The sequence below is a fragment of the Somniosus microcephalus genome, chromosome 6 (assembly GCF_052327205.1).
Source record: "Somniosus microcephalus isolate GS21.2 chromosome 6, FLI_Smic_1.0, whole genome shotgun sequence".
NCBI classification, from domain to species: domain Eukaryota; kingdom Metazoa; phylum Chordata; class Chondrichthyes; order Squaliformes; family Somniosidae; genus Somniosus; species Somniosus microcephalus.
Genome location: NC_140992.1, coordinates 40,465,208 through 40,487,181, shown reverse-complemented (window position 1 = coordinate 40,487,181; position 21,974 = coordinate 40,465,208). Strand labels below are relative to the sequence as shown.

The window sequence follows — 21,974 nt, the reverse complement described above, 5'->3', positions numbered from 1 at the left end:
ATCACCAGCAGCAGCAGCCACAACACCAGCAGCAGCAGCAACCACAACAGCAGCCTTCTCCTCAATGACCTGATGCTCCACAAGAGATAAGGGGTCAACACAGGGCTGCATGGCGCTGGAGGCGATACCCCCAACACAGGGTATACAGGCAGAGGATGAGTTTCCTGGATATGACTGAGCAGCAGTGCTTCAGGAGGCTCAGGCTATCACGCCAGGTCATTACAGACTTTTGTAGCTTGCTGGAACAAGACCTGCTGCCCAGAGGACTTGGTGGACACGCTGTCAAAGTCACCACCGCCCTCAACTTCTTCACCTCAGGCTCATTCCAGGGATCTGCAGCAGACATTTGCAGGATCTCACAGTCAGCTGCCCACAGATGCATCACCCAGGTGACCGATGCCATGTTTGACAAGTCAGCCAATTATGTAAACTTTGCCATTGATGAAGCCAGTGTTACTGAGCGGGCACTTGGCTATGTGGCTCTGGCTGGCTTTCCACAGATGCAGGGCGTCATCGACTGCACACATGTGGCCATCACCCAGGAGTGTTTGTGAACCGCAAGGGCTTCCACTCCCTCAATGTGCAGTTCGTCTGCAACAATAAAAAGATCATCATGCATGTGTGCACCAGATTTCCTGGCAGCTGTCATGACTCTTTCGTGCTGAGCCAGTCCACTCTCCCTCAGCTCTTTGCATCTCCGAACAGACTTACCGGCTGGCTGCTTGGAGACAAGAGTTATCCACTAAAGACGTGGCTCATAACACCCTTGAGGAGGCCAAGTACTGAGGCCCAGGAGCATTATAATGAGAGCCACATGTCCACCAGATGTGTCATAGAGCAAACAATAGGCATGCTGAAGAGGCGCTTCAGATGCCTTGATAGAACTGGAGGAGCCCTTCAGTACGCACCAGTCACAGCCTCCAGAATCATAGTCATTTGCTGCGAGCTGCACAACATAGCACAGCAGCGAGGATTGGACCTACAGGAGGAGCAAGGCGCAGAGTGCACAGCCTCTTCAGAGAAAGAGGAGGACAAGGAGGAACAGGTGGAAGACGAGGAGGAGGAGGAACCTGAGGTAGAGATGGCACCAGCAGCAGTGCACATTGCTGCTTGGGAGGCCTGGGATGTCCTCATAATGGCCAGATTTACTTAACTTGCCCCAATGCACCCATATGGCTGCCACATGCTATACTAAGTCCCCCCACTCCCCAACCTCACAACAACACCACAAAGCAGCCCTACAATGACCAAGCCATTCCTCTCACCCAAACCCCCATTGCTCAAGGTTAAGTAATGTCTCACCATTCACTCCAAGTGACAAGGCCACTTCCCAGGTAGCAGGCAAAAATGGACAAGACAGGAAATAAATTTATCTGTGTCGTAAATATAACTGAAACTTATTACTAACATTTGTACATGCACCCATGTGCATACCCTTGTGCATCTAGGATTGTGTCTTTGTTCTTTTCCGAGTACTTCTACAAGCTGTAACTCCTATGGCTTCAGCAATGGTAGAGGCAGGCTGTTCATTTTCCTGCTGCGACTGCTTTGGCACTTTTGGTTCTGGGTTTTGGAACCTGTGAGGGGCCTGCCTAAGACAGCTCCTCCTGCGACTGTGCAGGGGCAGACTTGGCCATCGGGATCCGAGGAAGCATGTGGGACCCTGATTGAGGGGGAGGCAACAGGGGAGAAGTGTGAGCACTTTGAGAAGAGCCCCCACTTCCATGTCCCCTTGCACCATCAACCCTCTCATGGGCCACCCGTATTTCCCTGCTAGCAAGGAGCTGGAGAGCACCTTGCTGCACATCAGTGGGACAATGAACGCCCAAGTCTACGTTTATATCCCTACTCGAGATGAGGTCAATGAGTGTCTGCAATCTGTTGTCCACAGCAAGCATGTTCTCGTTTGACTGACGCATTTGCTGCTCCATGCAGGTGGCCATATCTTCCATGGAACAGCACATCGTCGCCATCACGTGTGACATGGTGGTGCTCATGTTGGAGATGCACTCCTCCATTCTCTGCACATTTGCAGACATCATGGCTGCAAAAGCTGCCAGAGTCTCATGCAATTGTTGCTGCCCCTCCAAGATCACCCTCTTTCTCGCTGGCCCCCGAGGTTCAGCATCTGCATGCAGCTCAGCAGAGCTTGGAGTGTCCTGTGCCCTCCGGCGAGGAGTCTCCACTGCTGTCCCTGTCACCATCTGCTCTTGCTCACTTGTGATATGAGAGACACCAGGTGACAACACTACTCTATCTTTCACAGGACCCACCGAGGTGTGCATATCTGCGCTGGTGCTGGGTGCGCTTGAGTCTGCTGATGGTGCACCCTCAGAGGCTGGAGGTTCCTCTGAGGAGTTGTCTTCCTCCTCCGGCTGGACAGTGTGGTCGGGGAGGCAGGGGGCACTTGATGCATCTGTGGGAGAGTAAAGAGATGAATTAGAAGTGTTATAATAAGAATGGGTAATGTTACCACTATGCACATGATGACATTTCACTGGCTGCTGACATCAGTCACCATATGAGTGCCTGCTGTATGCCATGTGGCTGTAATCTGTCACCAGGTTGCTGGGATGTCCCCCTCTCTCTGTCTCCCACCGCCAGCAGCTCTACAACTCCAGAGACTCCAGGGCTGCCACCTCTGCTGGAGTCAGTTGACTGAAGACTGGAGGGCGACCTCCGGTTCTCTGCCTCTCTCTATTGTTGTGGACTCTCTTCTCCTGCAAGGAAGGAATGAAGTGATGGAATGAGTGTAAGGAATGGATGGGCTACATCTGTAGAGGGTGACTATGAGGGAGTGGCGTTACATTGCCAAATGGCCTCCTTCTGTGGTATTATTTGCTATGATTGCATTTGGATGAGGGTGAGTGTCAGTGGTGGTTAATCAGATGGAGATGTGAGTATGTACATAGAGAGAGAGGGATGGGTGGACATGCATGGTAGGTTGGTGTGAGGAATGATGTGCATGAGTAGGCTTGGGAAGCCAGAGTGATGGGGTAGTGGTGACAGGTACATCAGGATGTAGGTGAGTGTGGCATTGCACTCACCTTTCCTGACCTCATGAGATCATTGAATCTTTTCTGGCAGTGGATCCACATCCTCCTGACCACATCCCTGCTACTGACCTCATCTGCGTTCTCCAGTCATGCTCTTTTTGTGTCTTTGGGTGGTCGTTTGCGTCGATCGCCAGGGAAGAGGACCTCCCTGCGTGCTCTTACTGCCTGCACCAGAACATCGAGGGAGACATCATTGAATCTTGGCACGACTCTCTGCCTTGTCTGCATGACCCACAGTCTTATCAGCTTTATCACTTTATTGAGACCTCTGGAAACCAACTTATGCACTCCTACATCAATTTTCAACTGAGATGTGTGCAAGGCTGCTTTAAATATCCACGCTGGAAACGAGTCATCGATGATGTCCTCAGGCCCGCTCCATTTAATTGGGCTGGGAAACACGTGGCAGTTTTAATTGGGGCCATTAAGTAAAACTTGCACTGCCGGACAGGCTGTTCATACTTTCGGGTTCTCGACCTGCTACGAGGCCCGCATGCACGCAACCCGACTACAAGGTAAAGATTCCGGCCACAGATTCTCTGCCATTTATGATTTTGAAGTTATACCCAAACTAGCAGTTCTCATTGCTCCGCACAATTGAGGAGGCTTCAAGCAAAGTCTTTTGTTTTCCTTAATAAAGAAACAATCAGAGACTCACTACAATTTTCAACATCCCTATGCAATTGGGATATTTTGATTGCAGAATATGGCCAAACTATCATGGTAAATCAATGTTACTCAGAAATTTCAAGTACTTTTCACAGTTGCTAATCAATGGGCTGTGCTTGCAGTTCTGGACTCGCTAATTAACTCAATGTTCCTGTCGTTCTTAATCAATGGGGGCGGGAACATTATAGTTTGGTGAGGGCAGGTGACGAAAGTCACACCCAATAGTACCCATACATTTAGTAAGATTTTATAATGCTGATTTTATATTTTAAAGAGAAACAGCACTAATGATATTGCTGCTGAATGTAAAGAGGAATCTGACATTGTAAATTGCATCATGATGTGTTGAAAACATGTGATTTAGGTTGACAATGTACGGTCAAAGGTCAATCAAACTGAATGAGGAGTAATTGGACTTTTTTCTCCAGATATCGATGAATGCGCAACCAACACATCAACCTGTCAACAAATCTGCAACAATACAATTGGAGGCTTTCACTGCAGCTGTCATAATTTCTTCAGCATCAGCAAAGACAATTCATCTTGTGATGGTACTGTTTATTTGCACATTACTTATTAACTGTAACGTTTAATTTGTTGCACAATGCAGCTGTGTGAATAATGTTCTATTTAACATTAATTGAACAGCATTAATATTGGAATACAAAATTTCTGAAGTGACTTCAATGCAGTTATTTGAGTTTCCTTTCTCTTTTATTTGAGGCATTGTTCAGTTTAAAGTAAATGATTTAATGTCTGCTAAAAGAGTGTATATTGCAGTTTCAGATGAGTACATTAGCAGTCACATGTTGGTCCCCTACAGTGTAATTTCAGTGCACAAGTGACTACTGAATCTGCCCACTTTGTCAGTTTACCAGATTGGATTTCTTTTTGCAATAAAATTCCTTGTTGCAGTTGCAGACACTGAGAACAATGTATTACAAACATAATTTGTACACTTGCATTTGAAAGCATACATTTTGGGGTAAATTTTATGAGTGCATATGGCATTGCAGGACCTTGGCTGTAGCCAGCGCATTTTGGAAAATCGCAGCCACTGTGCCCCCTCCCCCAACCCCCCCTCTCCCCAATGTCCAATATGCAAGGCCCTCCTGGCATGGACTAAAGAATATAATGTAGTTAGGACACACTGTAGCCACGGAACGCCGGTGATGGAGTGGGCAGATGTTTAGGCTACTGGATGAGGAGCTGACCAGGCGAACTTCTTTGTCTGGGATGGTGTCGGGCTTCTTGAGTGTTGTTGCTGCTGCACCCATCTAGGCAAATGGAGAGCATTTTATTATACACCTGACATGGGCATTGAAGGTGTGATTAGAAAATTTGAGAAGTCAGGAGGTGAGCTACGTGATACAGAATACCCAGCATCTAACCTGCTATATTAGCCACATCATTTATGAGGCTGGTCCAGTTGAGTTTCCAATCAATGGTGATTCCCAGGATGTTGATGGTGGGGACTCAGTATTCGTAATGCCTTTGATTGTCAATGGGAGGTGATTAGGCTCTCTCATGTTGGAGATGTTCATAGCTTGGCATGTGTACTACGCGAATGTTACTTGCCACTTATCAGCCCAAGCCTGGATGTGGTCCAGGTCTTGCTGTATGCAGGCATGAACTGCTTCATTATCTGAGGTGTTGCGACTGGAGCTGAGCAATATGCAGCCCTCAGTGAACAGCCCCACCTCTGACCTTACGATGGACGGAAGGTCATTGATGAGCAGCTGGAGATAGTTGGGCCTAGGATGATGAGGAGCTCCTGCAATGATGTCCTGGGGCTGAGACGATTGGCCTCCAACAACCACAATTATCTTCCTTTGTGCCAGGTATGACTCCAGCCATTGAAGAGTTTTCCCCAGTTTCCCATTGATTTCAATTTTACTAGGGCTCCTTGGTGCTACACTCAGTCGAATACTGCCTTGGTGTCAAGGACAGTCACTCTCACATTACATCTGTAATTCAAGTCTCGTGTCCATGTTTGGACCAAGGCTTGTAATGATCAAAGCATGTCATTCTATAGTGGACACTAGGTGGAGCCGTAGAGCTGTGTAGAGCTGTATATAGCTATATGTATATAAGACTACACTACCCAGCTGTATAGATATTAAGACTACATTACCCATGAGGCACTAGGCTACCCACAAGGCAACAGTCAAGATGGCAGCCTGCACACAGGAGCACACATGCTGCATCTCTACAGATACTGCACCTAGAGAACGTGTACTGAATAAATGACTAGCTAGAAGCTAGCTGTGTTCATAATAAGAATGTCTAGTTATTAATGAACATAAGATGGTACCAGGATGGTGAAGATCTGCTGAAAATTGTGAAAAGCGACATGGAGAATTTGAAGCCACCAGAGCGTTTGAAACTCACAGGAAATATCGACTACAATTGGCAGACTCTTAAACAACAATTCGAACTCTACATTGCAGCCATCGGATTCGGTACGAAGCCAGACGCAAGGAAGATAGCGTTGCTGCTTACGGTTGCAGGCCCACAGGCAATAGAGGTATTTAATACATTTGTATTTAATCCAGAGGAGAACAGAGACAAATTAGAAGATGTGCTAAAAAAATGTGATGCACATTGCTCTCCCAAAAAGAATGAGACCTATGAAAGATACATGTTCTGTTCAAGGACACAGCAGCAAAATGAGACTTTCGATAGCTTTATAACTGATCTGAAACTGAAAGCACAGACATGTAATTTCTCTGAGCTGAAATCATCCATGATTCGTGACCAGATTGTGTTTGGTATTCATGATAAAAAAGTCAGGGAACGTCTGTTGAGAGAAACCGAACTAAATTTGGAAAATGCAGTGAAAATATGCCAAGCCAGCGAGTTAGTTCGAAAGCACGCGAAGACTTTCAGTGAAATCAATAATGATGCGATTGTAATGAGTGATAATGCTGCTGTCGGTGCTGTGTCCTACAAGGGGAAGAAACGTGGGCAGAACAGAAATGAAAAGCAATCGGAGGATGACATTTTTAATTGTAAACGCTGTGGTTACAAACACCAGTTAAGACAATGCCCAACATTTGGAAAAATGTGCACAAAGTGTAATGGAAAGAATCACTTTGCCAAACAATGCTTTTTAAAAGTACAAACTAAGAAAGGGCAACGAGTTAATGTAATTGAGGACACTGATTTAAGTGAGACATTTTTTGTAGGAATGGTGTCATGTGACAATATCAAAAAGGATACAGAAAATGTGCAGCCCTCAGAAATGGACAATGCTGAACATAAAGTTAATGCAGTAAAAGAGGACAAATGGATGATCCGACTACAGGTAAATGGAGCATTAGTTACCTTGAAACTAGACACTGGGGCAAAAGCAAACTTAATCAGTATGAGTGACATTAACAATATGAAAGAAAAGCCCAAAATACAGAAAAAGTCAGTACTACTGAAGGACTATAATGGACAGAAAATAGATAGCTTAGGTGTATGCAGACTTAAAGTGGCAGTCAAAGACAAAGTGCATCATCTCATGTTTTCTGTTGTGGCTGAAAGACTTGATTCACTGCTGGGTGACAAAGCTTGTGAGGACTTAGAACTGGTCAAGAGAGTCTACCGTATAAACTGTGCCATAAGCAGACCAGATGACTCGGTGGATTCTGTAGTGAATAATTTCCAGGATGTGTTCAAAGGATTTGGAGTTCTACCATTCACTTACAAGATCCAGCTAAAGGAGGATGCTCAGCCAGTGGTACATGCTCCACAAAGAGTTCCAGCACCCCTGCGTGACCGGCTCAAGAATGAACTGGACAGAATGACCACACTAGGAGTCATCAGGAAAGTCGAAGGGCCAACAGACTGGGTTAACTCCATGGTATGTGTAAAGAAAAAGAACAATGATCTAAGAATAAGCATGGATCCAAAGGACTTAAATGCAAACATAAAACGTGAACACTACCAGATTCCCAGCGAGTCAAGTCTCGTGTCCATGTTTGGACCAAGGCTGTATTGAGGTCTGGTGCCAGGTGGTTCTGGCAGATCCCAAACTGAGCATTGGTGAGCAGGTTATTGTGAGTAAGTACTACTTGAAAGCACCACTGATGACTCCTTCCATCACTTTGCTGATGATTGGGAGTAGGCTGAAAGGGTGGTATTGGTCGGGTTGGATTTGTCCTGCTTTTTGTAGACAGGACGTACCTGGGCAATTTTCCACTTTGGCGGGTAGATGCCAACTGCACTGGAACAGCTTGGCTAGACGTGTGGCTAGTTCTGGAGCGCAAGTCTTCACCACTACAGCTGGGATGTTGTTGGGCCTGTAGCCTTTGCTGTGTCCAGTGCACTCAGCCATTTCTTCATGACATGTGGATTGAAGAAAATTGGCTGAAGACTGCCTGAAGATGGTGGAGACCTCGGGAGAAAGCCGAGAAGGATCATCCACTCGGTACTTCAGGCTGAAGATGGTTGCAAATGCTTCAGCCCTGTCTTTTGCATTCATGTGCTGGGCTCCATCATCATTGAGGATGGGAATATTCATGGAGTCTCCTCCTCCCGTTAGTTACTTAATTGTCCACCACCATACATGACTGGATGTGCCAGGATTGCAGAGCTTTGATTTGATTCATTTGATCTCATCTTTATTTTCAACTCCCTCCATGGCCTCGCCCCTCCCTATCTCTGTAATCTCCTCCAGCCCTACAATCCTCCAAGATATCTGTGATCCTCCAATTCTGGCTTCTTGAGTATCCCCGATTTTAATCGGTCCACTATTGGCAGCCGTGCCTTCAGCTGCCAAGGCCTTAAGCTCTGGAATTCCCTCCCTAAACCTCTCCGCTTCTATCTTCCCCATTTCACTCTTTCTTTCCCTGATTTCTCTCATTTCTCTTAATTTTTCCATTGCTTTTTCTCGCTCTTCATTCATGAGTTCACCTGTTTTCTTCCCTTGGCAGTCTGGATTCTATGGATTTAGTGCCGTGGTCCACAGTTCTTCAGCTGATTTGCCACCAGGAATAGAGATTTGGCTCTTTGTGGCCATGGAGTGACTGAAATTCCTATTTCAGGAGATGGAGGTCTGCAAGCAGGGGTGTAGGCCAGAACAGTCGAGAGTAGGCAATTTAATTACAAAGGGTATGGTCCTTACTGTGTGGGAGAAATGTAACATGAAGATTAGGCTGACCTTTAAACATAATTTTTTTTAAACTTGGAGCACAGAGCTCTGCCAGAATGCTGGGGCCAACATTCCAAGAAAATGGTGTTTCTCAGAATGGGGCCTGGAGCAGTATGACTGGCTTTTTACACCATTGAGAGGAGTACAATGAAATGAGGTCACCAGGGAAGCTGCAAATTTAGGAGCTAGGAAAAGGCAACAACTGTTACAGAGACACCCCTGGAAACAGAACTGGGCAATGAAAATGTTTCAGTGTCACCACTGGTGGGAGGGTGCAACTACAGTGTGACACATTTACATAGGCAGTTCCATTATAAATGCGGACAATGGAATTTATATGTAAATAAGTTAACACAAAAGTGTGACAAAAAGTGACAACAGGAAATGTTTGCAGATGTACATTTCTAATAAGATGTAAATTGAGAAAAGCAATGATCCTAATACTGATGTTTGGGATGCACTATTGTATACATCCCTTCAGGCTGAAAAACATCCATTAGCCACTATTGTGTTTTCTGTACTTAAACCAACCTCCTAGCCATTCCTTGTAATCCTTTAGTTTTCCTTTCACCTCTAGCTACTGTGGCCAAAACTATGCCATATTGATGGAACCTCTCATAGAACCATAGAAATTTATGGCACAGAAGGAGGCCGTTCAGCCCATCGTTTCTGTGCCGGCCAAAAAAGAGCTATCTAGCCTAATCCCACTATCCAGCACTTGGTCCGTAGTCTTGTAGGTTATGACACTTCAAGTGCATATCCAAGTACTTTTTAAAGGCAATGAGAATTTCTGCCTCTACCACCCTTTCAGGCAGTGAGTTCCAGACCCCCACTGCCCTCTGGGTGAAAGAAATTCTCCTTAACTCCCCTCTAATCCTTCTACCAATTACTTTAAATCTATGCCCCCTGGTTATTGACCTGTCTGCTAAGGGAAATAGATCCTTCCGATCCACTCTATCTAGGGTCCTCATAATTTTATACACCTCAATTAAATTTCCCCTCAGCCTCCTCTGTCCAAAGAAAACAACCAAAGCCTATCCAATCTTTCCTCATAGCTAAAATTCTTCAGTCCTGGTAACATCTTTGTAAATCTCCTCTGTACCCTCTCTGGTGCAATCACACCCTTCCTATAATGTGGTAACCAGAACTGTATGCAGTATTCCAGCTGTGGCCTAACTAGTGTTTTATATAGTTCCAGCATAATTTACCTGCTCTTCTATTCTATGCCTCAGCTAATAAAGGAAAATATCCCGTATGCCTTCTTAACTGCCTTATCTACCTGTCCTGCTACCTTCAGGGATCTGTGGACATGCACGCCAAGGTCCCTCTGTTCCTCTACACTTCTCAGTATCCTACTATTTATTGTGCATTCCCATGCCTTGTTTTCCCTCCCCAAATGCGTTACCTCATACCTCTCCAGATTCAATTCCATTTGCCACTTTTCTGCCCATCAGATCAGTCCATTGATATCTTCCTGCAGTCTACAGTGTTCTTCCTCATTATCAACCACATGGCCAATTTTTGTGTCATCCACAAACTTCTTAATCATGCCCCTTACATTGAAGTCTAAATCATTGATATATACTACGAAAAGCAAGGGACCTAGTACTGAGCCCTGCGGAACCCCACTGGAAACAGACTTCCAGTCACAAAAACACCCGTCGACCATTACCCTTTGCTTCCTTCCACTGAACCAATTTTGAATCCAACTTGCCACTTTCCCTTGGATCCCATGGGCTTTTACTTTTCTGACCAATCTGCCATGTGAGACCTTGTCAAAGGCCTTGCTAAAATCCATGTAGACTCCATCAAACGCATTACCCTCATCGACCCTCCTTGTTACCTCCTCAAAAATTCAGTCAAGATAGTCAGACATGACCTTCCCTTAACAAATCCATGTTGACTATCCTTGATTAATCCATGTCTTAATAAATGACGATTAATACTGTCCCTCAGAATTTTTCCAATGATTTGCCCACCACCGAGGTTAGGCTGACTGGCCTGTAATTACTCAGTCTATCCCTTATTCTCTTTTTAAACAATGGTACAACATTAGCAGACCTCCAGTTAAACGGTCTTACTGAAATCAGTCTGAATAGTCAACTAAGTATTATGTGGATGTACGCCTAATGTGCAAAACTACCCACAATTTGGGATAAGGAGCTCAATACTAGCCATGTCACTCAAAAAAGTCACAGCAAGGCTGGTGTGAGAAATGGGAAATGTTGCTCTGGTGTAGTGAAGGGTACTGCTCTAAAGTTGGTTTCCTGATGCATTGTTTGGCAGAGCAGAAGGAACTTTATTGTCATCTGCTTGATGCTGACACTGTGGCCTAGAAATTCGGTATAGCCGCGTTTGGGGCGCTAGTCCTGGCGATGCGCAAAGTTTAGCACCAGGCGCAATTTAGCGCCACCTAGCGCGATATTGGGTTGCAGCGCCCCTAAAGGTGATTGCGGCGCTAAATCAGGCGCTGCACGCTACTCTTAAGGCGCTAACCCGGCGGCGCAAACCAATTTCGCGGCGGCGGGGCGCAGCGAGGGTGCTGTCAATAATCACTTTCCCTGAGACACAGTGGCGCCGGTCAGCTCTTAAAGGGACAGGTCAATTGGCATCACCAGACACACTCACTGCCTTGTAGGCCTTCAAAGCTGTGGGAGCCTACCTGTGGCGCACCAGCCTAGCAAGACATGGAAAGGGTGAGGCAGAGGGCGGAACGCCTCACTGATGGGGCATTGGATGCTTTGGTTGGCGCAGTGGATTCAAGGCCAAGGAAGATGGTCGGAATGTGATTTATGTTTTGGACAGTCTCCCAGGTGTGAGAGCAGTTATGTGTCAGTGTATTAGTTTTGCTTTCTGTTGCCATAGCTTTCTCATGTTTGAAGGAACCACATTTTGCGTAATGAAACACTTTCTTCATTTACAATGGCCATGCCTGCTATTTACATGCATCTTGCCCTTCACAGGCTTGGGGGTATCAGACCGGTTCCATTCCTGTTCTTGGAATGGCAGCAAGCATTCCGTGAGAGGGGCCTAGAAGCTACTTCTGATCAGCCTCTGACGCGCAGCCTGAGAAGAGCCGGTCGCGTAGAAGTTCAGGCCAGCAGCCATCTTCTCAGCCGCCGACAGAGATATCCTGCACCTTATCTGAGGCTGCAGATCTGGCTGAAGCAGCTGGCACAGCACAGTCACCACCTCCTTTCTAAATCGCAGCCTTCTGACACACTGCTCCTCCAGCATGTTCATGTAGGAAAACTGCTGTCGGATAACCCTGCCAGCGTAAGGTCTGCTGTGGTGACGTCTGTTGGCCCTCCTCCATCTGGCCATGCCCGCCCCCCTCTCCCTGCGTCTCAGTGCCCTTTCCAGATGATTCAGCAGCAGGACGTTCCCCTCCAATGCAGCCCCCATAATAAGTGCCCACAGGAAGGTTCCCCATTGTCAAGGCTCACCAACAGCAAGGTGATGGTCAGAAGGCTGAAAATCATCTGCCTGCGCTGGCCCAGTGGTCAAATGGCTCTCAATGTGCAGCTCAGCAACTCTTTGTAGCTCTCGAGAAAGTTGTGATCCAAAAATGGCTGCCGCTTTTAAACCACACCAGTCCCCTTTAAATAATGCTCCTCCAGCCCGAGAGCAACTTGGTAAGGCCCAGGTAAGCTGTCACTATTAGCGCCAGGCGCTACGGAGGGGGGCGCCACTGAATTTCCGGTCCGGGGCACCCAAAAGGCGTTGCACACTCAAATGACGTCATAATCAGCCTGCGCCCATGAGCGGGTGCTAAGATTTAGCACCGGCACTGAATGCATGCTCAATATGGGGTGAGGCAGTAGACGCCTTGCGCCTGCCCGGAAATTGGCTAACACCCCAAATCTGGGGCTCTTTAGGCGCTAATCGCTGGTGCTACCAACCGAATTTCTCCCCCTGTGTATGTAAGGTAGAAAAGACCTCTGTTCCCCATAACCAGCGTCCCAGACCATGGTAAGAATGCAACAGCACAGTACTAGCCTTTCAGAATGGCTCACTTACGCCAAATGATTATGGAATTTTTAAAACTTATTCATTCACGGGATGTGGGCATCGCTGGCGAGGTCAGCATTTATTGCCCGTCCTTAATTACCATTGAGAAGGTGGTGGTGAGCCGCCTTCTTGAACCGCTTCATGATGAAGGATCGGCGATATACTTCCAAATCAAGATGGTGTGTGACTTGGAGGGGTACTTGAAGGTGATGGTGTTCCCATGCGCCTGCTACCCTTGTCCTTCTAGGTGATAGAGGTCATGCGTTTTGGAGGTGCTGCCGAAGCCTTGGCAAGTTGCTGCAGTGCATCCTGTAGATGGTACACACTGCAGCCACGGTACACCAGTGGTGGAGGGAGTGAATGTTTAAGGTGGTGGATGGGGTGCCAATCAAGTGAGCTGCTTTGTCCTGGATGGTGTCGAGCTTCTTGAGCATTGTTGGAGCTGCACTCATCCAGGCAAGTGGAGAGCATTCCAGCACACTCCTGACTTGTGCCTTATAGATGGTGGAAAGGCGTTGGAGAGTCAGGAGGTGAGAGACTCGCTGCAGAATACCCAGCATCTGACCTGCTCTTGTAGCCATTGTGGCTGGTCCAGTTAAGTTTCTGGTCAATGGTGACCCCCAGGATGTTGATGGTGGGGGATTCGACAATGGTAATGCTGTTGAATGTCAAGCTGTAGTGTATGTACCTTTAAGAGAGAACTACTTTTACAGCTCCTGTATACTGTAGTACCGGCAGTGACCACACCTGTATATAAGCCTTGAGCATGCCTCTGTACTGTCAGTCTTTAGACTACCCTCCTCCAGTAAACACCTGTTGATTGTTAAACTTACAGCCTCCGTCTAGTTATTGGGAAAACATCATACTTTAAGAATCACGGATTCAACAGTGGCGACGAGGTCGATTCGAATCTACCTGCAACTCTGCATTTCCTTTCAAGGATTCGCTCCGGGAGGACGGTGGAAGAAAGTCGAGGCCAGAAGCATGGGCGTCGACCACGAGCAACCGCCCAGTCATCCGGCAGAGAGTGAACATTGCAGGGGAGGCTGTTGAGAGCTGGGCTTGGTTCTCCAGCCAAGACGATCCAGCAACAGACTGGCAACAGGTACAGCGCAGACCCTTCCCGGACAGCGGCGGCTGGAGCCGACCGACGGCACAGAAAAGGCCGAGCAGCATCGACGGGGTAAGAGAGAGGGTGAAGAGCACAGGGCGCAGCCGGGGGTTGAAAACCGAGCGGAGCCGACGGAAAACAAAAAGAGAGAGAGTGTAAAGCAGCAGCCGGGGTTCAGGACTGAGCGGCGGCAACGAGAGAGGCACACAGGAGAACGCGCAGAGCACAGCCAGGGCTCAAGGGCTGAATAGCGTCCACGGGGGGAAAGAAAGGAAGCGCGGGAGACGCCATTGAGCCACGGAGAAGAAGGGAGAGCGCAGGAGACGCCATTTTAGAAGCCGAAGCGGAGAAGAAGGGCGAGCACGGGAAGAAAGGAAAGCGCGGGAGACGCCATTTTGTGCCAGCGGAGAAGAAGGGAGAGCGCGGAAGACGCCATTTTAGACAGTTTAATCACACCCAGGGATGCCGAAGAGTGGCAGTATCACTGCGTTCGACAATGAAGTCGAAGATTGGGCGACATATGTGGAACGCATTGAGGTGTACTGCAGGGCAAATGAAGTGCCAGATGCTAGGAAAGCAATGGTTTTGTTGAATTCCATGAGTGCAAAAACTTATGGCTTACTGCGAAACCTAATAACCCCAGAGAAGCACATGGATAAGAATTTCAAAAGCATAGTGGAAATCCTACAGGACCACTTAAACCCCACACCGCTGCTGATAGCAGAAAGGTTTAAGTTCCACAAAAGGAACCAGCATAAAGATGAAAGTAATGCTGAGTCCTTAACAGAACTGCGCAAGCTATCGAAACACTGCCAGTTTGGATTGGGACTAGCAGATACGTTAAGGGACAAGTTTGTGTGTGGGCTTCAAAGTGAAGGAACCCAGAAACGGCTTCTATCAGAAAAGGATCTTACGCTGGACAAGGCTTTCAGCATGGCAGTATCACACAAAGCAGCCGCACGGGGTGCTGCAGAGATACAACGGAGACCGCAAGAATATGGCACCAATGAAATGTCATATGGAGCAGGGAAGTGTTATCGCTGCGGCAGAACAACACACGACCAGAAGCATTGTTGGTTCAAGGACCAAGTGTGCAGACAGTGTGGAAAAGCAGGACACATAGCAAGAGTCTGCAGGTCAGGGAAGAAAACCAACAGCAAGAAACCTCCACAGGAGAAGTACAAAAAGGTACATAAGGTGATGGACAGTAGTTCAGACGAACAGAAAAGTGATACAGACTCCGGAAGCAAGGAGCTGGGTTGTCTGAAACTACATAAGGTAATCAAAATGGAGGATCACCAGACTATCTGGGTCACACTCAAGATAGATGGAGTCCAAGTGAAAATGGAATTGGACACAGGATCAGCCCTAACAGTCATAAACCAAAGGGACTACAAGCGGCTATTTTCACATATACCCTTGAAAGCTAGAGATTGTCTTGAAGACGTACACGGGGCAAAAAGTCTACCCCAAAGGAAAAATAAGGGTGAAAGTGATATACAACGGCCAGGAAATACCTAAAATGGACCTATATGTATTGCCAGATGGAGGACCACCACTACTAGGACGTGAATGGATCCGGAAGATACAATTAGATTGGCATTCCATATAGGCACTGAAGGTTGAGGCCAAAAAGGATGACGACGTCACACCTGGACGACTGTCAAAAATGCTAACTGATGCACAAGAAGTGTTCCAGGAGGGACTCGGAACACTAAAAGGCATAACAATGACGATTCAAATAGAGGAAAATGAAAGCCCAAAGTTTTTTAAGGCCAGACCGGTGCCTTATGCGATCCGACCAGCCATTGAAGCAGAGCTGGAAGGGTTGGAACGTTCAGGAGTACTGTCCAAAGTAGACTGGAGCGAGTGGGCTACACCCATCGTTCCTGTAATGAAGAGGTCGTTGAGTAATACGCCTGGGGAACCAAAGAAGGTCCACATCTGTGGGGATTTTAAGGTGACAGTGAACCCAGTCCTTCACACGGTACAAAATCCACTTCCACGGATTGAGGATATTTTCGCCTCGCTATCTGGAGGTAAACGCTTCACCAAAATTGATCTGGCCCAGGCGTACCTGCAAATGGAGATAGAAGAAGCCTCGAAACAATACTTCACGATCAGCACTCATAAAGGTCTCTACCAATACAACCGGCTGGTGTTCGGGGTAGCATCGGCTCCGGCTATTTGGCAAAGGGCAATGGATCAAGTCCTGCAAGGGATTCCAGGGACCCAGTGTTATTTGGACAACATCCTGGTCACGGGCGAAAATGACAGTGATCACCTCGCCAACCTGGAGCAGGTGCTCACTAGACTAAAGGAATATGGGCTCCAAGCTAATCGCCACAAGTGCGAGTTTTTCCAGAAGCAGATCTCGTATTGTGGCCACGTTATTGATGAAAAGGGGTTACATAAGTCCCCTGAAAAGATTGAGGCAGTAGTCAAGGCTCCAACACCGGAAAATGTGTCACAACTGAGGTCGTACCTCGGGCTGGTGAACTACTACCATAAGTTCTTACCAAATTTGTCTACAGTATTACACCCGCTGAACACCCTACTGCAAATGGGGATACCATGGAAGTGGAATGACAATTGTAAACGAGCTTTCCAGAAGTGCAAAGAATTGATCACATCAAAAGAGGTGTTGGCCCATTTCAACCCAGCACTACCAATTCGTTTGGCATGTGATGCATCACCCTATGGTATTGGAGTGGTGCTGTCGCACAAATTCCCAGACGGGTTGGAGAGGCCAGTAGCCTTTGCGTCTCGGTCACTAACCACAGCCGAGCGCAACTACGCCCACATCGACAGGGAGGCCCTCAGCCTAATATGGGGAGTAAAAATATTCAACCACTATCTGCATGGGCAGAAGTTCACATTGCTGACTGACCACCAACCACTTGTCTCCATCTTTAATCCAAAGAAGGGCGTTCCGGTGATGACTGCACAACGGCTACAAAGATGGTCCCTTTTTCTAGGGGCGAACCAATATGAAATAGAGTATAAGGGCACGAAACAGCATGGAAACGCTGATGAGCTATCACGCCTGCCACTGCCTACTGTGGAGGAAGCACCAGCAGTGGACCCTATCGAAATATTTTATTCGTCGATAATTGAACGATTGCCAGTAACTAACGCGGATATAGAGAAGGAGACCCGCAATGATCCGACACTGTCTCAGGTATATGATTTGACGGTGAAGGGATGGCCAACACATGGCGACTCACTGTTGCCAGCATTCTCATCCTGAAGAGAACAGCTGTCAGTATGCCAGGGGACAGTGATGTGTGGATCCCGAGTGATAATTCCACCCAAGTTAAGGGAGAGAGTGCTCAATGAGCTTCACGAAGGCCATCTGGGAGGGGTGAAAATGAAAAGCCTTGCTAGGGCTTATGTGTGGTGGCCGGGGATCGATCAACAAATCGAGGACCTAACAAAGAGATGCCAGAAGGTCCAAAATGCACCACCACATGCCCCTCTACACCCATGGGAGTGGCCCTCCTCTCCATGGCAACGGGTGCATATTGATTTTGCTGGTCCATTCATGGACTCAATGTTCTTAATAGCAGTGGATGCGCACTTGAAATGGCCTGAGGTGATCAAGATGTCCTCAACCACTACAGAGAAAACGATTGCAGTCCTACGGACCATATTTGCCAGGAACGGCTTGCCAGAGCAGATTTGCTCTGATAACGGACCACAGTTTGTGTCCGAAGAGTTTCGGAAATTTATGAGAAGGAATGGGGTAAGGCATTACACATCCGCCCCGTATCATCCAGCCTCAAATGGATTGGCTGAGAGGTTCGTACAAACCTTTAAAAAGGCGATAAGGGCCATGTGCGATGATGAAATTCCACTACAGCATAAAGTGGACAATTTCCTGTTAGCCTACAGAAATGCGACACATGCAGTTACCAACCAGACCCCGGCCATGATGTTCTTTAACCGAAGGTTGAGATCTCGTCTGGATTTGCTCAGACCAAATGTGCGAAGAAATGTTGAGGATAAGCAATTCCAACACATCAATGAGAAGCCGACAAGGAGCTTCAATGTAGGACAACCAGTCTTGGCCCGCGACTACCTAACAGAGAAATGGCAACCCGGAACGATATGCACACGGCAGGGGCCATTAATGTACACAGTGGATGTCGGGGAGAACATTGTGAGACGCCATGTCGACCAGATCCTAGCGTCACAGGAACGAGCCAACCCCATGTCTCGCGTACCTGGGGATGAACCCAACATACCGGTAGCATCTACCTCAGAAACAGTAGCAGCGGAAACTGATGAACTAACCGACGAAAGGGGGCCAGAATCGCCTCCGCACCAAGAACAAGAACCTCAGGAAAGGCGCTATCCAGAAAGGATCAGGAAGCCGCCCCAAAGACTGAATCTATAAATGGACTATTTCAGTTTAATGTGCATGTTAAAGTGTTAACTGTTATTTGAATGTTATGGGTACTGTTAATCTAAAAGGGGAGGAATTGTAGTGTATGCACCTTTAAGAGAGAACTACTTTTACAGCTCCTGTATACTGTAGCACCGGCAGTGACCACACCTGTATATAAGCCTTGAGCATACCTCTGTACTGTCAGTCTTTAGACTACCCTCCTCCAGTAAACACCTGTTGATTGTTAAACTTACAGCCTCCGTCTAGTTATTGGGAAAACATCATACTTTAAGAATCACGGATTCAACACAAGCGATGGTGGTTAGACTCTCTCTTGATGGAGTCTGTCATTGCTTGGCACTTGTGCGACGCGAATGTTACTTGCCACTTATCAGCCCAAGCCTGAATGTCATCCAAGCCTTGTTGCATGCAGGCATGGACTGCTTCATTATCTAAGCAGTTGCAAATGGAAATGAACATCCCCACTTCTGACCTTATGATGGAGGGAAGGTCATTGATGAAGCAACTGCAAATGGCTGCGCCTAGGACACAGCCCTGAGGAACTCCTGTAGCAATGTCCTGGGGCTGCGATGAATGCCCTCCAACAACCAGAACCATTTTCCTTTGTGTGAGGTATGACTTCAGCCAGTACAGAGTTTTCCCCCATGAACACAATTGATGTCAATTTTGCTGGGGCTCCTTAGTGTCATACTCGGTCAAATGCTGCCTTGATGACAAGGGCAGTCACTCTCACCTCGCCTCTGGAATTCATCGGCTTGTTCTGGAGCACAAGTCTTCAGCACGACAGCTGGGATTTTGTTGGGGTCCATAGCCTTTGCTATGAGTGTGATCAGCCATTTCTTGCTAGCACGTGGAGTGAATAAAATTGTCTGAAGACTGCCATCTGTGATGGTGGGGACCTCAGGAGGAGGCCAAGATGGATCATCCACTCATCACTTCTGCCTGAAGAAGGTTGCGAACGCTTCAGCCTTGTCTTTTGCACTCAAGTGCTGGGCTCCGCCATCGCAGAGGATGGGGATGTTCATGGAGCCTCCTCCTCCCATTATTTGTTTGATTGTCCATCGCCATTCATGACTGGATGTGGCAGGACTGCAGAACTTTAATCTGATTGGTTGATTGTGGGATCGCTTAACTCTGACTGTAGCATGTTGCTGCTGCTGTTTAGCATGCATGTAGACATCTGTTGTAGCTTCACCAGGTTGGCACCTCATTTTCAGGTACGCCCTGCTCCTGGCATGCTCTTTGACAGTCCTCATTGAATCAGGGTTGGTTGCCTGGTTTGATGGTAATCGTAGAGGGATATACCAGGCCATGAGGTTACAGATTGTGGTGGAATACACAATCTGCTGCTGCTGATGGCCCACAGGGCCTCATGGATGCCCAGGTTTGAGCTGCTAGATATTTTTCTGAGTCTATCTCATTTAGCACGGTGGTAGTGCCACACAACACGATGGAGGGTGTCCTCAGTGTGAAGACAGGACTTCGTCTCCACAATGACTGTGCGGTGGTCATGGCTACCAATGCTGTCATGGACAGATGCATCTGCAACAGGTAGATTGGTGAGGACGAGGTCAAGTAGCTTTTTCTCTCATGTTGGTTCTCTCACCACCTGTCGCATGCCCAGTCTGGCAGCTATGTCCTTCAGGACTCGGCCAGCTTGGTCAATAAAGGTGCTACCGAGCCACTCTTGGTGATGGACATTGAAGTCCCCCAACCAGAGTACATTCTGTGCCCTTGCTACTCTCAGTGCTTCTTCCAAGTGGTGTTCAACATGCAGCAGTACTGATTCATCAGCTGAGGGAGGTCGGAAGGTGATAATCAGCAGGCGGTTTCCTTGACCATGTTTGACCTGATGCCATGAGACTTTATGGGGTCTGGAGTCAATGTTGAGAACTCCCAGTGCCACTCCCTCTCGACAGTATACCACTGTGCTGCCTCTTCTGGTAGGTCTGTCCTATTGGTGGGACAGGATATACTCAGAAATGTTGATGGAGGCGTCTGAGACATTGGCGGATAGGTATGTTTCTGTGAGTATAGCTATATTAGGCTGTTGATTGACTAGTCTGTGGGACATCTCTCCCAATTTTGGCACAAGTCCCCAGGTATTATTGAGGAGGGCTTTGCAGGGTCGACTAGGCTGGGGTAAGGACAGAGTGGGTAAGGACAGCGGATTTCCTTCCCTAAAGGACATTAGTGAACCAGTTGGGTTTTTATGACAATCCAATAGCTGCATGGCCACTATTACTGATACGAGCTTTTTATTCCAGATGTATTTAATTAACTGAATTCAAATTCACAAACTGCCATGGTGAGGTTTGAAATCAAAATTTTAACGGTGGTAGTGCCACATAACATGATGGAGGGTGTTTTCAGAGAAAATTCAAGATTTGCCATGAAAAACATAGTCCAAAAGTAGTATAAAAGAGACATTTTGTTTTTATTCATTCCTGGGATGTGGGCGTCGCTGGCAAGGCCAGCATTTATTGCCCATCTGTAATTGCCCTTGTGAAGGTGGTGGTGAGCCGCCTTCTTGAACCGCTGCAGTCCTTGTGGTGAAGGTACTCCCACAGTGCTGTTCGGTAGGGAGTTCCAGGATTTTGACTCAGTGACGATGAAGGATCGGCGATATACTTCCAAGTCAGGATGGTGTGTGACTTGAAGGAGAACTTGCAGGTGGTGGTGTTCCCATGTGCCTGCTGCCCTTGTCCTTCTAGGTGGTAGAGGTCGTGAGCATGGAAGGTGCTGCCGAAGAAGCCTTGGCGAGTTGCTGCAGTGCATCTTGTAACCCATTTGCCTGTGGAAATTCGTGAAGCATACAGATGCAATCAAAAATATCCAATGGTTACTAACATTAGTGTACACCTAAAAACCCAAACCACTAACCCCCTTGGGCTATCTCTATAATTATGTGCGTTAACCTAAAACAAGTGCACGGTGGCATAGTGGTTAGCACTGTTGCCTCACAGCGCCAGGGACCCGGGTTCGAGTCCGGCCTCGGGTGACTGTCTGTGTGGAGTTTGCACATTCTCCCCGTGTTTGCGTGGGTTTCCTCCGGGTGCTCCGGTTTCCTCCCACAGTCCAAAGATGTGTGGGTTAGGTTGATTGGCTATGATAAATTGACCCTTAGTGTTAGGGGGATTAAATACGTGGGGTTACGGGGATAGGGTGGGATATGTGTTGATGTAGGGGTTACGGGGATCGGGTGGGATATGTGTCGGTGCAGGCTCGATGGGCCGAAATGGCCTCTATCTGCACTGTGGGGTTTCTGTGATTCTGTGAAGTGCAATAAAAAAAGAGATGGTGAAAATATTACTGAGGTATTATAGAGGAATATTGGAATGTACAGGACAAAAGAGGCATCATAGTCCACCAAGCAACCAAAATGTTCAAAAAATACCATATACAGCTCTGCCTGACATGCTGCTCCATTGCTTTGACTGCCAGATACCGAACCATTTCCTCTTCAATTTGCTAATACTATCCACTTCCACTGACAGCCTGAGCACTCTGTTCAATATATTCACTTCGGTGCAAAGCAGCTAAATCTATTGTCTGTTCATTTTCTCTCGATAAAGC

At 47.4% G+C, this 21,974-nt stretch overlaps 1 protein-coding gene across 1 annotated transcript in view; it reads left to right on the top strand.

Moving 5' to 3' along the window:
* The first annotated feature begins 4,158 nt into the window (after positions 1–4,158).
* Positions 4,159–21,974, top strand: part of LOC147115638 (uncharacterized) — a 50,113-nt gene continuing 32,297 nt past the window's right edge. The window contains exon 1 of the mRNA XM_085990075.1: positions 4,159–4,276. The gene's annotated coding sequence lies outside the window, so the exon portion shown is untranslated. The remainder of the gene's footprint in view (positions 4,277–21,974) is intronic.